Source organism: Arvicola amphibius, chromosome 14 (genome assembly GCF_903992535.2).
Source record: "Arvicola amphibius chromosome 14, mArvAmp1.2, whole genome shotgun sequence".
Lineage (NCBI taxonomy): Eukaryota > Metazoa > Chordata > Mammalia > Rodentia > Cricetidae > Arvicola > Arvicola amphibius.
The window spans coordinates 23,660,356-23,665,961 of NC_052060.1; the positions used below are offsets into that span (position 1 = coordinate 23,660,356).

At 32.8% G+C, this 5,606-nt stretch overlaps 1 protein-coding gene across 1 annotated transcript in view; it reads right to left on the minus strand.

Moving 5' to 3' along the window:
- The window catches only part of LOC119801273 (alpha-amylase 1-like), a 52,383-nt gene that overhangs the window by 46,091 nt on the left and 686 nt on the right, over nt 1-5,606 (minus strand). The window lies entirely within an intron of this gene.

The following is a 5,606-nucleotide window of genomic DNA, read 5'->3' on the forward strand; positions in this document are numbered from 1 at the left end:
TGAATTAAGAAAAAAACAACAAAAGTCTTCTGACTAATGTACATAGTATATCAAAAAACCACGTTGTTTGCAGAACCTAGGTCAAATACATTTTGGTGATTTACTAGCATTTATTATATTTGGTAATATTTAAGTACTTTAAAATAAAACTCAATTTTTAATAGTTAATGTAATTTTTAGTTGGCACATTTTCAAATCTAGCAACTTTGCTTAATACCATAAGAAACATTTGTTATTTAGTTTTCTGTCAATTATCACAGCAACACTCAATGTGAACAGCTTCATTTTCTCAAGCCTATTCATGGCTATTATTATTGTAATACTGGCTATGTCAGTAAGACTGGAATAGGAGTGGTGACTGAATCCTTGCCTTGTTCTTAATTTCAGACAAAGACTTTCACTAAGTTCTTCAGCACTAAGAAAAGTTAGTTTGTAAACACTGTTAAGAATAGCTTTTCCTTCCTTGGTTTCTTAAATTTATTAGAAATAAATAATGTCAATTTTTTCTTCCTATTCTATCATTTTGTATTGTTATGACTGGTAAGACTAATTTTCAAAAGCTGAACAAATCCTGCATCTCCCAAAATAAATACCACATGAAAAACTGATATTTTTACATACTGTTGACAAACTTACTTTTATTTTAAAGAAATTTTTATTTATTGTATATTCCTGAGAAAGAGTAACCTGTGGCTTCCTTAAACATGATCTTGAATGCGCAATCACTGCAAATAAATTTGCAACTAAAAAATTAGATGTTTTTCCTTTTGTGTTTGGCAGAATTCATGAATATGTATGGACCCTGATTTTTCACTGTACAAAAAGTTACAAAGTAAATTTCATTAACAAATTTCATATTAGATTGCCTATCAGATTTTTTTAAACTGATTTTACTGAGGTATACATTTTTCTCTGCTCCCCTCCCATCCCCTCCCCATGCTCCCAATTTACTCAGGAGATCTTGCCTTTTTCTACTTCGCATGTAGATTAGATCCATGTATGTCTCTCTTAGGGTCCTCAATGTTGTCTAGGTTCTCTGGGACTGTGATTTTTAGGCTGCTTTTCTTTATGTTTAAAAACCATTTATGAGTGAGCACATGTGGTAATTGTCTTTCTGGGTCTGGATTACCTCACACAGTATGATGTTTTCTACTCCATTTGCCTATAAATTTCAAGATGTTATTTTTTTCTGCTGTGTAGTACTCCATTGTGTAAATGTACCACATTTTCTGTATCCATTCTTTCGTCGAGGGGCATTTAGGTTGGTTCCAGGTTCTGGCTATGATAAGCAATGTTGCTATGAACATAGCTGAGCACATGTCCTTGTATTACGATTGAGCATATTTTGGGTATATACTCAAAAGTGGTATTTGCTGGGTCTTAAGGAAAGTTGTTTCCTAATTTTCTGAGAAATCGCCATACTGATATCCAAAGGGACTGTACCAGCCTACCAAATCTTAAATATAAGGAGAGATTTATCTTTCAAGAACTGGTCCTCTCTATTAAACTATTTAATGTTAATAACTGATAAACAATTGTATCACTTTACCCTACTCCCATCTATTCCAGCTACCCTCTCTGGAATCCCTCCAATGTCCCCTCCCTAAGTTGACAGTCCTTTTTATTACTATCATTACATAATATATACCTGTTAAGTTATGTGCCATCACTAAATTTATAGGTGTTTAAAATGCTATATTTTCAGAATTTGGTATTTAATGAGAGCTTTAATAATATTATGTTGGTTATTGGTCTTTTTATCCTCAGCAGTGTGGTTAGGCCAGAGCTTTTTAAATTGCATTAATCTTTTCTCCGCACTAGGTGTGTTTATATTTCTTCATCTATTGTTTCTGTTTGTGGATTTACTTTTAAATTCTATTATATCCTTTTATCTGTTTACTCTGTATAGTTTCTGAAAGTACAAAGCTATTAATTTGATTAGACTTTCCTTCTAAAAGCAGTAACCTTTATACATTCCTTTAACTATATCTCATAATTAAGTTTCTCATTTCTAATCTATTACTACATTTGATTTCCTCAGAGATTCTTGTTTTGACCCATGTCAAGCAATCTGTTAATATTTAAGAAGTTTTATTTTTATGTTGTTGAACTCAAGTTTATTTCAGCTACAATAAAAGAATATAAATTGCATGAACTTTTTAGAGTGTAAATTAATTTAGTTTGTCTGAAATGTGATTTGTTCTAGAGTGTAGAAGGAGAAAAATTTGTGCAAAAACAATGTGCACAGTACAGAAACAGTTATAAAGTATACCCAGTTGTGGAAACTTCATGAGTTATTAAGAGTATAATTTAGCTAAAGCTGGCCAGGATCTCAAGGTCCTCTTGCCTCTGCTTCTAGAGTACGGAAATAACAGGGCATATGATGTTACCAATGTTAAGTTCACTTCTTCAAACCCATTCTTTGACGTCCTGTCTCACTTGAAATCTATCCCTCTAACCATGCATTCCAATGATAGTGATGCCATTTACCATGTAATTCCCGTCAGAACCCAGCAGAAGACAAAGTTAGTCTTGGCCCTTCAGAGATATGAGCTAAAGAAACTTTATTCACACTCAGATATTTTCTCATAGCTATGTAGAACAGATTAATAAATTGATAATCATTACTGCAATCTCTTACTTAAATCTTATAATCTAATGTTTACATTATGTACTAAGTAACTTATGTTACTACCTCCGTAGATACTACTATCCCTGTGGAGATGAGGCATGGAATAAAATAATTTTCCTCATGTTATAATTTAGGCTATAATGTAGTATTTAAAAGTCAAGGCATTTATTCCTGATGCTAACACTTCCAGGACATGTGGCATATGCTTGAGATCTCCACATTGGAGGCTGAGGAAAAAGGGCTATTATAACCTCAAGTTAAGACTGGGCCCCTAGGCCTCACTGTTATGACCTAATTTGAAAGAAACAAACAATAGAAAAAAAATCACAAATCCAAACACATTAAATGTTTGTATTAAGACTGAATTTCATAATACCATGGTAAGACGTAAACACTAGATTTTAGCTTGTTTTTAAAACTACTATCTCTTGCATATTTAGTATTTACATAGATTAATAATAACTTACCTACTTAGTTGCTACTCTTGGCAAAGTCCTGAATTCACCTTTCCATTATCTTATATTACCTATACTTCTGTCTAAACGTCCTCGAATGTACCATATTCCAATATTCCCAATTTTAATTATTCTATTCCTTCTTTTACTTTTACCTGTTATTTCCGAGTCCTATTTCTAGGAGAGAACCCTAACACATCTTCAGCTGTACCATTAATTTATATGTATGTCATTTTCTACAGTCTCAATCTTTTTTGTTTTTGCTTTTTGAGACAGGGTTTATCAGTATAGCTCTGGCTATCATGGAATTCAATTTACAGACGGGTGTTCCAAACTCAGAGATCTGCCTACCTCAGGAGCACTGGGTTTAAGGGCCTGTGCCATCACCCAGCCTGTCTCAAGCTCTACTTCACTTTATCCCCTGGACTATCCTTCTTAAGTTCAAGACCCTTGTTCCTTTTCAGCTTTTGTTTTACTCGTTTAGGAAAATCTTATCTTTGATTAAATTCATATCCTGAACCTGTATTCAAGAACAGCACTAAGGCAGAACTTAAACATTCAGTGCACTATTTTGTGAAGTACTGTAAATTTTTAGAAGGGACCTACATGAAAAGAAATTGATCACTGTGGATTGTTCTTGCCATGGTCTTTCCAAGTTTTTGTCTTTAAGGTTTCTGTCTGGTGCAATGTAGCAATTCTTTCCTAAATGGCCTTCAACCATGTTATACTATCTGACCATAGGCCCAGAATTAATGGGAGTCAGCAACCATGAACTAAACTTTCTAAAACTTTAAGACAAAATAAATCTTTCCTCCTTTAGGAAAAAGTTTTAACATAATTAATAAAAATATGTAACATGGTCTATCAAACTAAATATATCTAGACTGAAAATTTGCCTTTCACAGTATTAGTATTTATGAGGTACTTCTTTTCCTCTTTAAAACTGTCCTATTAATATGCAAGATTTCTAATTCAAAAATATTTCTCTCCTTTCTACAATGTTTCCTCCTTTAATCAGTCCCATTACCACAGTATCCTTGTCAATCTTTTTATTCATTTGATATATCAACCATAGTTCACCCTCCCTCCCCTCCTCCTGTTCACTCCCCTAAGCCACCTCCATCCCCTCCTCTAAAAGGGTAAGGCCTCACTTGGGAGTCAACAAAGCCTGGCATATTAAGTTGAAGAAGAACCAAGCCCCTCCCCCCTCCATCAAGGCTGAGCAAGGTATCCTACCCACCATAGGGAATGGGCTCCCAAAAGCCAGCTCATACACCAGGGATAGATCCTGGTCCTTGCCAATATTAAAAACAAAAAGCAAAACAAAAACTTGTTAATAAATGGCCCATTAAAGACTTATTTCTCTTTTCCACTTAAAAACAAATTTTAGGAGTTATCTTCTGAGTGGATGAAATATACTATGCAAGATAGTATATGCAAATATAATTTCAAAACAAAAGGTTTTAGACAACTAAACACACAAGGATTATTTGCCAGAGAGAACTGCTCTCAATTTTTTTTTCTAAATCTTCTCTTCCATTTGACTGAATATTATTTCTCATTTCATCCAGCTAACTAGTTCATTCTGATCCAGGTCACATGTACAGCTAAACCTTATCTTAACTCATCGTTAGTGACTCATTGAGGGATTAATGTATTTGTCTACGGTCTGCATCAGATCAAGATTTTCTTTTCTTCTCTGTTTATAGTTATTTACCTACTTGGCAAGCTAAACATTATCAGCATATCTCAGGGTTCACCTCTATTTCTAATTTCTATATTGAATTCTTTTATTCTGCCTATTTTGCAATGCAATAAAAACAAAGGAAACAGTTATACTTCTCAAGGGTGTATCAATGAAGACACCAGCCTTTGGAGAGCAGCTCTAAAGTTAAGGTTTTATACACACACACACACACACACACACACACATATATAAAATATGTGACAAATAAAAGCCTTTTGTAAGAAATATAATTCTTCTACTAAAAATAAACTTTACCAAGTGAAAAAAAATAATTAACTATGAGAAACATCTTTACCTTTGAGCAATAGTTCTACAGAAATTAAGTTTAAAGATATAAAATTCAAATTCTAGGTTAGAAATGATCACACATATTAATACTTTATAACAGACAATCTACCATTATCAAAACAGCAGGCAATAGTATCAGTAAAAACTGACACTCTTCTTAAAGTAATTACCTAAATAATATTTTTAAAATATATGTGCAAAAGTGCATTGTATATAGGTAAGAATGGAAAACAGGATTAGGAAGCATAAAGGAAAATGTATAGCTAGTACTAAAAAATTAATTTATAATATTACTTTATAATTAATTAGTTTATATTAATTGCTAAGTTACACTCCCTTGGCCATATAGGTTAAGTAATTAAAAATTATGGACACTGCTGAGTAGAAAATAATTTATTATATATGCAATAAACTATTATAAAGTATCTCCAAACACTAAAGTGAAAATATGAGATTTTTTAGTGCTTTCAGAGTTGTTACGCAC